General features: G+C 51.4%; 1 protein-coding gene across 3 annotated transcripts in view; it reads left to right on the top strand.

The window, feature by feature from the left end:
- Positions 1-9,885: 9,885 nt before the first annotated feature.
- JAKMIP3 (Janus kinase and microtubule interacting protein 3) overlaps positions 9,886-15,029 on the top strand; it is a 139,525-nt gene continuing 134,381 nt past the window's right edge. Inside the window, exon 1 of one of the 3 annotated variants that reach the window (XR_010135329.1) lies at positions 9,886-10,112. The gene's annotated coding sequence lies outside the window, so the exon portion shown is untranslated. Of the gene's footprint in view, positions 10,113-10,307; positions 10,443-15,029 lie in introns of those variants that run through there. The other 2 variants (XR_010135314.1, XR_010135315.1) reach the window with 2 other exon arrangements.

Consider the following 15,029-nt stretch of genomic DNA (forward strand, 5'->3'; position numbering starts at 1 on the left):
GACACACGAGTCTCAGAAACCAAAAAGGCCGAAGCTTCCTTATGCTTCCACGAGGCACGAATTCCAGGCACCTTTTCCAACATCTTCAGGGGGCAGGAAGGCTCCAGGGTAGATGTGGATGGCGTGGCTATTTCCTGCAGTTTTCCACAGCTCAAGCGCTTTCTCATCTATTACTGTTTTTGTTTTTGTTTTTGTTTTGATATGGAGTCTCGCTCTGTCACCCAGGCTGGAGTGCAGTGGCGCGATCTCGGCTCACTGTAAGCTCCGCCTCCCGGGTTCACACCATTCTCCTGCCTCAGCCTCCCTAGTAGCTGGGACTACAGGTGCCCACCACCACGCTCGGCTAATTTTTTGTATTTTTTAGTAGAGACGGGGTTTCACTGTGTTAGCCAGGCTGGTCTCAAACTCCTGACCTCATGATCCACCCACCTTGGCCTCCCAAAGTGCTGGGATTACAGGCATGAGCCACCGTGCCTTTTGAGACAGTCTCACTCACTCTTCGCCCAGGCTGGAGTGCAGTGGTGTGATCTCGGCTCACTGCAACTTCCGCCTCCTGGGTTCAAGCGATTCTCCTGCCTCAGCCTCCCCAGTAGCTGGGCCTACAGATGCCTGGCTAATTTTTGTATTTTTAGTAGAGATGGGGTTTTGCCATGTTGCCCAGGCTGGTCTCGAACTCCTGACCTCAGGTGACCTGCCCACTTCGGCCTCCCAAAATGCTGGGGTTACAGAAGTGAGCCACCATGCCTGACCTTTCTTATCTACTACAAATCCTTGTCCCTACAACCACCTCTGGAGGTAGGAAGTGACAGGAATCATTATCCACATTTTATACACACCGATCATGCTGTAAAACAGACAGGTGGACAGAGACTTTGGGGAGAGCCCCACCGATGACTGCTCTTGTAAATGCTGCACATTCGCTCACTACCTGGGAGAATCAGAGGCAAAGACAAAGATGTGAGACAAAGGGGTTGAGGCTGAAGGAAGCCCTCTGTCAGCACCGGCACTGCCCGTCACGTGGCAGCACTGATGCCCTGGCACCTCAGAATTATAAAAAAAAGGGTGAAGCACCAATACTAGTGGCAAACATTTTGCACAAAGGAAAATAATGCCACAATCACCACCCAAACACAATAATTTCCAATTGTGGACGTCTATTTCCATTTAGCACATGCAGGCAAATATTATGACAGGGATTTAATGAACACTCTCTTGTCTCTGCTTTTTAAACTCAGTATCTGTTGTGGTCACATGATTGACCCCCAACATTCATTCCACATGGATGAGTCCGCTGAGCTGACCAGGGTTATACTGCCTCTCTCATGAATGATGGCTTAGAAGGGTTTAGATGGTTTAGAAGGAAAGCCTGCTCCAGGGATTTGGGGAAAAGAGGCTGTTCATCCCTTCTTTTGGTCCCTGTCATTACTGAGTGTGATGTGTGGAGCCGCTGCAGCCACCTTGGCACCATGTGGCTAACCAGCCTTAGGCTGAGGATGGGGGTAAGAGGGAAAGGAGCCTGTGTCTTTGGTGATGATGATATGGAGATGTTTAATCAGCCAGTCTTGGTGTCTGCCCTACCTGTGGATTTCTCACTATGTGAGGTGATAGATTTACTTAGTCTTCAAGTGTGTTGGAGGGTTTTTCTTTTCTTCCTTGTTGGTTACTTGCTGCTAAGACATTGAACTCATATAATTTTATGTCACAAGACCTTTTTTCTTTTTCTTTTTTTCTTTCTTTTTTTCTTTTTGTTTTTTGAGACAGAGTCTCGCTCTGTCACCCAGACTGGAGTGCAGTGGCGTGATCTCAGCTCACTGCAACCTCTGCCACCCAGGTTCAAGCGACTCTCCTGCCTCAGCCTCCCGAGTACCTGGGACTACAGGTGCACGCCACCACGCCTGGCTAATGTTTGTATTTTTAGGAGAGACAGGGTTTCACCATCTTGGCCAGGCTGGTCTTAAACTCCTGACCTCATGATCCACCCGCCTCAGCCTCCCAAAGTGCTGGGATTACAGATGTGAGCCACCACGGCCGACCAAAATCTTGTTTCTCTATAGTCCTCATATCTGTAGTTTCTCTACAGTCCTCATATCTGTAGTTTCTCTATAGTCCTCACATCTATAATTTTAGATACATGCTTTGAAGCAGTTTCACATTGATGGAAGAGCGACAGCAATGGTGACTGTACCCATGCTGTCCCTCATCCAGCTTCACCCTCTTCCTTCTCTTCTTGCAAAAACACTGCTCTTTCATTGGAGCTTAATTCAAGTCTTTCTGAGCAGACACTCCTAGTCAGATAAGCGGTTTTCTCCTCAGCATTCTTGCAGGATTTCCTGACACTTCTCTTAGGACCTGGTTTTTTTCTACCCGTGGGTTCAGTATAGCAGATCACCCCACTCATTGTCTATTTTGACTTCCTTCTGGCACCTTCCTGGATGTAGAGATTGAAGAGTTAAATGCCAGCTCCTCTGGCAGCTCTAGGCTTCCAGGTGCGATTCAGTTTCCACTAATCAAATGAAACTGAACAAGATCTGGGGTCAGGATTTGGTTAAGTGGGAAGTGAGGTTCTGCTGTGAGAGTCGTCATTTTACTGCTGTGGATCTAATGGGTGTGGCATATTTCTGGGACCGAAAGTTGTGCCTTCCTGTCCCTCGGAGGGAGTATAGCTGGTGTTGCCTGATCACAGAGCCAGTGGTGGGGTCGGTGGGTTTCTGAACACAGTCTTTTTTTTTTTTTTTTAATTTAAAAGTAAACTTTAATGTCAAAAATGCAAACTTGGGGAGGACAGAAAGATCACACATAAGGCTGCCACTTCACACTTGGAGGGTTGCACAGCAGCCGGGCAGAGAGGCTCCTCGTGTCCCAGATGGCAGGGGGGCAGCAGCCAGGCAGAGGCGATCCTCACTTCCCAGACGGGAACACGGTCTCTTTTGAACTGTGTTTTTTTGAACTCAGTTCTTGTTTTTGTCACAGTAGGTGTTCCCTTGCTGGGCTGTCTCTGTGGGGTTATTCTGGGAGTGACATCCTGAGACCCAGCCTGGAGCCCATTCTTCCAGTCTCTTGATGATTTTATAAGCAGTCAATTTCTTGTTTGAAAATTATTTCTGCTAAAAATTGTGTTGTTTCTTCATATGCATTTGACCTATGACAGTATTATTTCCTCAAGTGGTTGTAAGCAATACATCCTCGGGGATGGGAGTCTGAGACGTATCTGCCTGGCTGAGTTTGAAGACAGGAGATTATCATTGTCTCCTTATGGCCAGCATCGGGTCACCATAGTGTATGGTCAGCATCGGTTACCATAGCGTGTGGTCAGCGTTTGGGCACCTGCAGCCCCTGGGCATGGTGGCCTGGAAAGACACGTTGGCTGAAGGCCTGGCTTTGGCTGGCCAGGTGGCCCCTGTGTAGCACAGGATAATACAGAGCTAAATGCAAGGAGTGTGAGGGTCTTGGACTGGAATGGTGGCCCTTGCCGGGGTCTGGGTAATTGTGAACACCCTGAGGAGACTGCTCCTGCTTTGCTTGAAGACTCACGGCAACCTCACCTGTGGTCGTCACAGGCCAGGAGGCTGCAGTTCCCTCTCCTACCTTCTCTGTGGTTCTGGGCCAGAAGGGTGGTTAGAGACTAGCCTGCTGCAGGGACCAATGACAAAGTCAAACCTGGTCAGAGAAGCTCACACATCAGAGGGGCTGCAGGAGCTGATCATGTATTTTGGCAAAATTGTGGGGAACCTATGAGGAAATGGATTCTGAGGGTGCCAGACCACGGACGGGGATGAGAACTTGAAAAAAAATGTAATCTGACGTGATCCAGACTTCCAGAGGATTGCAAGAATAGGGCAAAGAATTATTACATAGACTTCACTTAGATTCCTCAAATATTTTACCACATCTACTTCATAACTATGTATTTATGCATGTGTACACATGTGTGTTTATACCATTTTATGTACATATAATTTTTTCAGAACCATTTGAAAGTAAATTATAAACATGAGGCCCTCTTTCCCCAAATAATTTATTGTGTATTTCCTAAAAACAAGGAGATGTTCTTATGTAACCACATAAAAACTATTAAAATCAGGCAATTAATATTGATATAATATTTGCTAATCAAATTTTCCCACATCCTCTAGGCTGGGCGCAGTGGCTCACACCTGTAATCCCAGCACTTTGGGAGGCCAAGGCGGGAGGATCACTGGAGCCCAGGAGTTCAAGACCAACCTGGGCAACACAGGGAGACCTGTCTCTACAGAAAATTTAAAAATTAGCTGGACATGGTGTGGTGGTGCACACCTGTAGTCCCAGCTACTCGGGAGGCTGAGGTGGGAGGATCACTTGATCTCAGGAGGATGAGGCTGCAGTGAGCTGTGATTGCGCTACTGCACTTCAGCCTGGGGAACAGAGCAAGACGCTGTCTCAAAAAAAAACAAAAAACAAAAAACAAAAAACCAAACAGATTGTTCCACATTCTACTAATGTTTGTATAGGAAAACAAACTCCTGGATGGCGAGTTGGCCTTTTGTGGCGTCTCTTTGCTTTCCTTGAATTCAGAGCAGCCCCTCAGCCTGCTTTGCAGCATCTTGATATTTTTCTGAGCGCTGGGCTACAGTTATTTTGCAGCAATGTCCCTCAACTTCAGATGTTTGCTCATTGTACGAATTTGGGCAGAAATACCTCAGAAATGAAATTGTGTCTCAGTTCTCTTTTGAGGCTCATAGTTATTTGCCCTCTTACAGATGTCGTTAATGTTAATTTCTCGGTTAAACGGGTGCCTGCCAGGTTTCCCCTCTGTAAATATACCATATCCCCATTTGCTGTCAATAAGCACCTTGGGAAGAGGTGCTTTGAGGCCACTTATGTATCCTACTTCTCCTGTTTCTCAGCCGACTCTCACTCAGTGCCGTTTCCTCTTTCTTGTGCTGTTATTTGGGGCACATTTTTCTCGACGCGGGTTTGCTCACTTGTGAGTAAGCAGAGATTCTGCACTCAACGTACAAACTCCAACAATGGGAGCAGTTCCAAATGGGTATTTGTTTCAGTGAGATCTGAGCTCAGTGGTAACTTAAGTGGAAAGCATTTGAGAGGCAAGCAATTCCTTTACGTACACGAAAGCCTCTGAATGCTCAGGGACACAGGTGCATTGAAGTGGATTTTTTTTTTTTTTTTTTTTGAGATGGAGTTTCGCTCTGCCATCCAGGCTGGAATGAAGTGGTACGATCTCGGCTCACTGCAACCTCTGCCTCCTGGGTTCAAGCAATTCCCCTGCTGCAGCCTCCCTAATAGCTGGGATTACAGGCACCCACCACCATGCCCAGCTGCTTTTTGTATTTTTAGTAGAGACAGGGTTTTGCCATGTTGGCCAGGCTGGTCTGGAACTCCTGACCTCAGGTGATCCGCCTGCCTCAGCCTCCCAAAGTGCTGGGATTACAGGCGTGAGCCACCGTGCCTGGCCGAATTTTTTCTTCTTTTTTAATAGTGATGGGGATTTGCTCTGACACCCAGGCTGGAGTGCAGTGGAATGATCATAGCTCACTGTAGCCTTGACCTCCTGGGCTCAAGCAGTCCTCCTGCCTCGGCCTCCCAAAGTGTTGGGATTATGGGTGTGTACCACTACTGTGCCTGGCTGAGGGGGTGGATTCATTTCTTACCACCCCCATTTCCCCCTGGAGGGCACAGAGGCACTCACCTCCCCAGGACAATAAGACACCCATCAGTGAGGCAGGTGCCTGAATCCCTGGATGGCACCTCAGTGGCTGTCTCTGGAGGCCAAGGTAGAGGGATTGCTGCAAATGGACTTCCTGATTTCAGTGGAGAGTTGGACCCTGTGGAGGCAGAGGTCGGGTAACAGCTCTTAACTGCCAAAGCAACACAGGTGAAGTTACCTTAATTGTCAGAAGAATTGGGTGGTGATCAGAAGAGCTTGACCCACAGGAGTGTTTTATGGTAGTAAATTGCCATGCAGTTGCCAAGAGTGAAATAGATGGGAAGCCCACTAAGGGTCTATTTGCCACTTTTTTTTTTTTTTTTTGAGGTGGAGTCTCGCTCCCATCACACAGGCTGGAGGGCAATGGCACGATCTCCACTCACTGCAACCTCCTCCTCCCAGGTTCAAGTGATTCTCCTTCCTCAGCCTCCCAAGCAGCTGGGATTACAGGCATGTGCCACCATGCCCTGCTAATTTTTGTATTTTTAGTAGAGATAGGGTTTCACCATGTTGGCCAGGCTGGTCTTGAACTCCTGACCTCAGGTGATCCACCCGCCTCAGCCTCCCAAAGTGCTGGGATTACAGGCGTGAGCCACCGTGCCTGGCCTATTTGACACATTTGATTGAAATAACAAACTCTAAGTTAAGCAAACAGAGCCAGAGCCTTCAGTCACTGTGTAGAAATTCCAGTTCCTCAGTCCACGCAAGGACCTGAATCCGTTCACAGACACACAGTCCCTTCAGTAAGGGAAAGGTTTGATGTCCCTGGGGAAGGATCCTATGCCAGCACCAGAAACATGTTTTTAGAAAGTTCCTCCAGCTTTTCCTAAAGAAACTGCAGCCAGGTTCCCTAGACCAGGCACCGGGGAAAGGGGCGTATTCAGAGCTGTGGGAGATGACTGGACACTAACTCAGAACCAACACGGATCACCAGGAGACAGAACTCAGTGACCTGTTGGGCAAAGTGAGGGTTTATTTACTTATTTATTTATTTGAGACAGAGTCTTGATCTGTTGCCCAGGCTAGAGTGTAGTGGCGCGATCTCAGCTCACTGCAACCTCCGCCTCCCAAGTGATTCTACTGCCTCAGTCTCCCGAGTAGCTGGGACTACAGGCACGTGCCACCATGCCTGGCTAAGTTTTGTATTTTTAGTAGAGACGGGGTTTTGTCATGTTGCCCAGGCTGGTCTCAAACTCCTGACCTCAGGTGATCTGCCCACCTCTGCCTCCCATAGTGCTGCGATTACAGGTGTGAGTCACCATGCCCGCCAAGAGTGAGGGTCTATAACGAGCAGAATGAACACAAGTTTTGCTGTGAGTCCAACTCCCAGGGGGCCCAGTCCGTGACTCTAGCCTGTGGTTGTTCCTTTGCTTTTCAGAATAGAGTCAGAATAGACAGAAATATTCAGTGATGGATGGGATTCCCAGATCTGCTCCCTGATTCTGGAAAGATGGCCGTAAGGTGGAAAGTTCCTGGGATCCTGTGGGACCCCTGCCCGGCACCACAACAGTAACCCCAAAGCACTGTTGCCTACCTGGGGAGAATCACGTAGATTAGTGCCACATCAAAATCTCGAAACATTTGGGGGTGGTGATTTTTTAATTCACTTTCTGGCCTGCGTGGAAACAGATGGATGATGGGGCAGGGCTGTGAGTTATCCTAAGCTTTGTGAAGTCGTGATCTCAATTGAATGGCTACTGCGGATGGGGCATGTTGATTGAAACAATGGAGCAAATCAGTTCACTTCCCGGCATCTAGCATGTGACTATAGAACTGGCAAATGCATTTTATTTTCTCTGTACCAGCAATCACAGAATACCAGGAAGAGTTCACTTTCACACTGTAGGGACATCAGTACACCTTCACAGTCTTGATTCAACAGTAACCAAGTCTGTTCTGTGCCACAGTTTAGTCCAGGGCGGCCTTTGTCATCCCCACCAAATGATGCTGATCAGCTGTGTTGCAAGCATCACAGCCACAGGACCTGACGAACAGGAAGTAGCAAGTACCCTGGACACCTGGCTAAAGGCACTTGGGTGCCAGGTGAGGGGAGAAGATAGCCATGAAAGTTCGAGTCCCCCTCAGCATCGTTTCTGGGGTTCAGAGGATGGGAACATGTCAGAAAGTCCTCCAAAGTGAGGAGAGGCAGTCTGCCGTAACCTGTGTGTGTCACTATTAAAACCTCTTTGAATGTTGGAGGCTGATGTGGTTAGGCTTTCTGTCCCCACCCAAATCTCATCCTGCATTGTAATCCCCAGGTGTTGAGGGAAGGACCTGGTGGGAGGTGACTGGATCACGGGGGCGCTTTCCCCCATGCTGTTCTCGTGATAGTGAGTGAGTTCTCATGAGATTTGCTGGTTTTATAAGGGGCTCTTCCTGCTTCGTTCTCTCATCTCTCTCTCACCTGCCACCACGTGAGATGCACCTTCTTCCCCTTCCACTGTGATTGTAAGTTTCCTGAGGCCTCCCCAGCCATGTGGAACTGTGAGTCATTGAATCTCCTTTCTTTATAAATTACCCAGTCTTGGGTATTTCTTTATTGCAGTGTGGGAATGGACTAATACAGAGGCCATATATACAAAATTTGGGTGTGCTTTCCTATTTAACAAGGAACTTTGAGTGAGATTCAGAGCAAGAGAAATGCTGGCCTGCTGACTAGGCTGCCAGACAAGCCTTTCTTCCACTTGGCCCTATGACGTGGTGAACCCATGGCAATCTGAGTGTCTGAGGAGTGTGAGAATGTCATACGGAGGGCCAGGCACGTGGGGCTCACACCTGTAGTCCCAGCACCTGGGGAGGCTGTGGCACGTCGATCACTTGAGTGCAGGGAGTTCAAGACCAGCCTGGGCAATATAGTAAGACCCCATCTCTTAAAAGAATGTTGTGTGGAGCCTGTGGCAAACCTTGACAGGACAACCACAGTCATGGTTATTGATGAGTATTGTTGAGTGATCGCCTCATCAACAGGTCACCATTCCCTTTTGAGAAACAGCTGCTGGCTTGCTCATGGGTTGAGTAGACAGTACATTTCACTACAGTTCACTAAAAGGTCATGCAACATAAGCTGTCAATCAGTACCTGGTGTTATCTGATCCACCAAGCCATAGAGATGGGCCTGTCCAACAAAACTATCATAAACATGGAGGCAGTACATGTGAGGTTTGTTATGGACTGAATAGTGTTCCCCCAAAATTCATATTTTGAAGGCCTAGACCCCGTTTGCAGACAGGACCTTTAAGGAAGTGAGGTAACCATCAAGGTTAGGTGAGGTCATCAGGGTGGGTCCTGACCCAATGAGACTGTTGTCCATAAGAAAAGGTGTGACACCAGACATGAGCACACACAGGAGAGACCACGTGAGGACCTGCAGAGAAGGCGGCTCTCTGTGAGGCAAGGAGAGAGGCCTCAGCAGAAACCAACCCCATCAGCACCTTGATCTTGGACTTCTAGCCTCTAGAGCCGTGAGAAATACACTTCCATTATGACAGCCCCAACAGACTGACACGAGGTTGTCCTCAAGCATATCTGAGACACCCTGAGACACCACATGAGCAGGAGGCTCGCCCTCCAAAGGCACCCATTCCCTCTGCAATCCTTGTTCCTCCACCTGCATTTTTGGTTTTATGGGGAGTTCCCTAAAACAAGTTGAGGAATGAAAAATGGAGCCTGGTGTACAGATGGTTCCGCATACTAGGCTGGTGCGGCGGGCCGGGCTCAGCATCACAGCCCTACTCCAGCTGGCCCTGATGGACGGGGTGGAAAGGAATTCCACGCAGCTGGCCAAACTTCAAGCCTCACACCTGATTATCCTCTCCTTTACCTGGAGGGACAGTTGATGATCAGGGGCTTAGAAGGCACAGGTTTGGAGGATTGGGGTTGAGGAGGTATGTGGACCGACAGACCGTGTGGAGGGGGCTGGAGGTGAGGGGGCTTTTGTGCTCCACGTGCGTGCTCCCCAGGGCTCCTCCTGCACCTGCAAGCTCGTTGGGGGTGGGGGGCGTGGTTCAGGGGATTCCCAGCTCTGCAGAGGTCGCCAGCTCTGCTGCTCTATCCCAGCCTTTCACAAAGCGCGCATCAGTGTGGCCGTGGTGGCGTGGGTGGAGATTATATGTGGGCTGAACACCAACAAGTGGGTGCGGACCTTCCTCCCGCTTTACCCTGAAGTCCCAGCCCGGAGCACGCGGCCGTGGTGAGCTGCGAACCCAGGCCCCGGCGCAGCGCTGAGATTGTGGCTCTGAATCCGCAGCAGCTGCTTCATTTGCTCAATGCCAGACTCCAAAAAGCATTTCTCTCGCAACAGGCCAGGGGAGGCAGCGTTCGGGGATGGGACGCCAAGAGTTAAGGGTGAGGCCGCACGCGTGCAGCTCCCCCGTGCTGCGCATGGCGCTGGGATCGGCCTGAGCGGCGGGTGAGTCCCTCTAAGCCGGCGGCGCCCGGTCCCCGGCTCCCTACGCGCGCCCCGCGGCCCCCGGGCTATTTTCAGCCACGCCGAGCCCTGTTTTAGGAGCTTGCACAGCGGCTCCGCGGAGACCGGGACTGCGTGGGGGAGGATCGCGGCGGGGACCGTCGCCGAGCAAGGAGCGCGGCCGCGGGGACCGCCCGGGAGTGGGGGCGGCGGGGCGGGCCGGGTTCGGGGCTCCTGCCCGCGGTCACGGTGACGCGCGCCCCCGCCCGCCGCCTCTGCCATGGCCGATCCGGTCCGTCGGACGCCGCCCAGAGTCGCTCGCGGGGAGCCTCGGTGAGCAGCGGCCGGGGTGGGGCCGCGACCGGGGGCCGGGCCTCTGCGCTGCGTCTGGCACGGTGCGTCCGGGACGCGGGCGCCCTGGAGGCCGTGGGGCGGGCGGGGGGCGACGTCCCGAGGGAGGGGGTCCCGCGGCAGAGACGCCCCTGTCTGGGGCGGGGTCCTCCTTGCCTCTCCCGGCGGCCCCCCCCGTGGGCGGGTCCTCTCCACGGCACCCCCTGCCCTGCACAGGCCTCGGCGCTGGCGTGACGCGGCCACTGGGTGGGGCCCGCGCAGGTGCTGGGCCAGGGCTGGGGACCCGCATCGCCGTGTCTCCGACTGTGCCTCCTGCGGAAAGGGGCGCCGTGCGATTATTTTTATCTTGGTGTCTGGTTTTTAAATTTCACAGCCCCCGTTTCAGGGATGGCCAGCGTGGCCGTGGGATGCTGATGATACGGGCAGCCAGAGAATAAAGGCTTTGGTGGAGGTCGGGAGGAGGCGCCGGCCTGGACAGTTTTCCTAGAAAATATTCTCTGCGTGTACCCGCGACCTTGCCTCTCGTGGAAAGCCGCTGGGAGTTGGAGCGGCTCCCTCCTGCCCCCGTCTGAGGTCTGGCTGGCTGTTTTCTTGGTGAGGTGCTGGAATGCACACGAGGCTCTCCTAGGCAAGCTGTCTGCAAATGTAAGAAACGGGGTGGTGACGCGCAGACCTGGGATTCGCTTGCAGAACCTAGGAAATCCGTTGTCATGGAGGGAGCCAGGGAGCTCTTAGGTGTTGGGGAAGCCTCCCTCCACCTGCGGGTGGGTGGCAGGAGGAGAAAGTGCCAGGCCGTGTGTCTGCAGGGGCTGAGGATTAAACGCAGGGGTCAAAAGACCCCTGCTGGATTTGGTGGTGAATCAGTGCTGGCTTTGGCAGCTGGGGCAGGATTCCCTCCCTCAGGTAAAGGGCAAGTCGGGCTGCTCTGCTGACCCCTTAGTAAACTGGAGTGGGGAGGGCGGAGTGTCTCCAGGAGGCTCAGCGGAAGGCGGGCAGGCACCCTGCAGCCCTTTCAGGAGGAAGAGCCTGGCCAAGCGCATATCTGGTTTGGGCTTCAGTTGCCTGGGCCGCAGCGCAGGCTTCCCCCTACCCCTGCCCCGGGGGCCTGGCCCAGGGCTGCTCTGGGGCTGTAGAGAACAGCAGTACTAATTGGCCCCGAGTCGGTTGCAGCCTTTGCCACAAATCTGGAAGAAGCCGGGAATGTCACTCCTTGTCTGGCCTGGTCAGCTTTCTACTACAAAGTAATATGCCTGGCAAGAAGCAACTTATGTAATAAGTTATAATTTGGAGTTCATTGAGGATATAGTTTGTTTTAAGTAGGATTTTTCAAGCAAATTGATCTGTCCATGGACAAGCTTCCTGTTTTAGGACATTATATTGAACATAGCTGCCCAGACATGATTCTGGCTTTTATCGTCAGTTTCCAATGATAGCCACTGAAATCCAGATTGTGAAAGGGAAAGATGAAGAGGACGGGTGATGGGTTCAGTTCAGATGCCCCAAAAGAAGCTGCCACCAGCATGCCCTGCAGCCAGCGCTTCTCACACTCCAGGTGCCCCGAGGGAGCCCACGCACAGGGCACAACCCCCACGGCAGTCAGCTCATGGTCAGCAGGTTCCAGGCTCTGGGGTTTGGTCCCACAAGTGTGCATCCGTGACACTTTTGCAAGATCTAGGAGTTTGTGGAAAATGGCATAACAATAAACTAATTTTTTAAAAAAGATGACACTAAGGAAATAGCGATGATCAAAATAGTCAACCATGGCCAGGTGTGGTGGCTCATGCCTGGAATCCCAGCACTTTGGGAGGCCCAGGTGGGTGGATCACCTGAGGTCAGGAGTTCTAGACCAGCTTGGCCAACATAGTGAATCCCTGTCTCTACGAAGAATACAATAATTAGCTGGGCATGGTGCGCCTGTAATCCCAGCTCCTCGGGATGGTGAGGCAGAATTGCTTGAACCCAGGAGGCAAGAGGTTGCAATGAGCTGAGATCGCGCCACTGCACTCCAGCCTGGGCAACAGAATGAGACTGTCTCAAAAAAAAAAAAAAAAAAAAAAAAAAAACAACCATCATAAACGTACTTGCTGCATGTATGGCAGGCTCTGTTCCATTTCTTTACCTGTGTTACGGGGTGTAGGTGTCCCCCTGTTAGGGTACAAGAGCTGGGCTGCAGGGGCTCAGGAGAAGCCCGGGATGGGCTGGGAAGAGCTGCAGAGGCAGGTGGAGGCCACACCCTTCACCCAGTGGAGCCGCTCGTGAGGCCACACGGGGAACCAGGCTCAGGCCACATCATCAAGGAGCATGCAGTTCAGCAAGGGAGGAGGTGCAGACATCGCCTAAAATCACCAGAACTAAGGAGTGTGGAGTTGCAAACTCAGCATTCGAACCTCTGTCTCATTTTTAAAAATATTTAAACTTTTTTTATAGAGACAAGATCTTGCTATATTGCCCAAGCTGGTCTTGAACTCCTGATCTCAAGTGATCCTCCTGCCTTGGTCTCCCAGACTGCTGGGATTATGGGCATGAGCCACCGTGCCCAGCCAGGACCTATGTCTCTTAGCTGTGATTCAGGAACTTAGTCACCTCAGCTTGGGCCCCGATCCCACACCAGGCCCCTGTCTGCCCTGCCTTGCCCCCTCCGGTTTTGACATCCCCCCATACCTGCAACCCCCAAGCAGAACAGTCTCAGTCAGGCCACCCACCGTTTCCCAGTAAGGCCAAGGGCTAGACCCTTTCTCCCATGGCCCCTGGACAGCGTGGTCCCCACACCTGCCAGGACTTCCTGCTGCATGTCACCTGCCTGTGGCTCACTGGCTTCCCCAGCAGAGGTCTCTTAGTACAGCAGCACATCTGTGCACTCCAGAGAGGTGACCCCCACTCCCTCCATAGCGCTGGGCTGTCAGACCAGTGAGGTCTGAAAATCTGGCTGGCCCCCCATTCCCTACAGCGGCATCTGGCAAAGGTCTTGAAGATGGGGGAAGCTTCATTTCTGGCCTCCTCTCGGCCTCCAGCCGCTGTATTGACTTGGTCTTACAGCCTCTCTGGGTTGCCCCCACCTCCACGCCTCACATGCTGGGGCACCTCTTGCAAGTTACGCTGTGTGTGGAGGTCTCACTGCTCCCCAAGTCTTTGCCATGACACTAAACACCTGGGTTCCTTCACAAGCTCGTGCTTCTTTGTTTTGTTTATAAAAATTCTAAAATTTCAGAAGGCTGGGATGAAGACAATCAGTACTCATAACTAACACCTGCCCAGGTGACTTCTGTAAGTCATTAGGTGCTGCTGTGGACCAAATTGTGTCCCCCAAGCTCACAGGTTGCGCTCTGACCCCAAATGTAATGGTATTGGGGGGTAGGCCCTTTGGGAGCTGACGGGGTGAGATGAGGTTATAGGGTGGGCCCCCAGGATGGGATGGGTGCCCTTACAAGAAGGGACACGGGATCGGGCTCTCTCCACAGGGCACAGAGGCAGCTCTGTAAGCCAGGAAGGACCCTCGCCAGGAACCAAACCGGCCGGCTCCTTGGCCTCAGACTTCCAGCTCCAGAACTGCGAGAAATGTCTTGTTTAGGCTGCCTGGTCTGTGGCATATTGTGATGGGGATGAGCTGACCGAGACAGGGCCCTCCTCTCGCTCCGTATCTATACATCTGCTGGCTGCCTGCTGACCTCCTGACCACTGATGGGTTTGCAAACTCCCCCAGCCACACACACAGTTTGGATCATGCTATAATAATTTTATATCCTGCTTTTTAAAAATGTCACATTCATGAGCATTTTTTTACTATTCAATTGTTTCTTTAATCAGTTCCTTATAAAGTATTTTGGGTTGATTTTAATCCTTTACAATTGTGAACCACTCCCAATGAGCTTTTTTTTTTTTCATTTTCATTTTTTTTTATCGTGGTAGATAAGAACACTTAACATGAGATAAATCCTCTTAAATTTTAAGTGTACGACACTTAAAGGGTCAATGACCCTTGGTGGTTGGTGCAGGTTCAGCACAGAATAGCAGATTTCTGGAGGTTATTCCTCTCGCTTAACATTAACAGAAACTTTTCTCTGTTGAGAGCTCCCACTTCCTGGCCCTGGAAGCCTCCCTTCCGGTCTTTATTGTTGTGATTTGACTGTTTTCAACACCTCATAGAAGTGGAATCGTGCAGTACTCGATTTTCTGTGCCTGGCTTATTTCACTTAGCGTGGTGTCCTCAAGGTCCATCCAGGCTGCAAATGGCAGAAGCACCTGTGTCTCGCGGCTGAGCGGCATTCGTCAGATGTGCACACCACATTTTCTTTTTGAGATGGAGTCTTGCTGTCACCCAGGCTGAATGGAGTACAGTGGTGTGATCTCAGCTCACTGCAACCTCTGCCTCCTGGGGTCAAGCGACTCTCATGCCTCAGCCTCCCAAGTAGCTGGGACTAAAGTGTGTGCCACCATGCCCAGCTAATTGACACCACATTTTCTATAAACATTCATCACCTGTTTATTTTAAGGCTTTCCTGTGGATCAGACAAACTGGAGTGCATGTGTTTCAGGGAGTGGAGAGCTGGCTGGGTCCCGGTGGGCTGGAGT

This window comes from Gorilla gorilla, chromosome 8 (assembly GCF_029281585.2).
Source record: "Gorilla gorilla gorilla isolate KB3781 chromosome 8, NHGRI_mGorGor1-v2.1_pri, whole genome shotgun sequence".
Taxonomy (NCBI): Eukaryota; Metazoa; Chordata; class Mammalia; order Primates; family Hominidae; genus Gorilla; species Gorilla gorilla.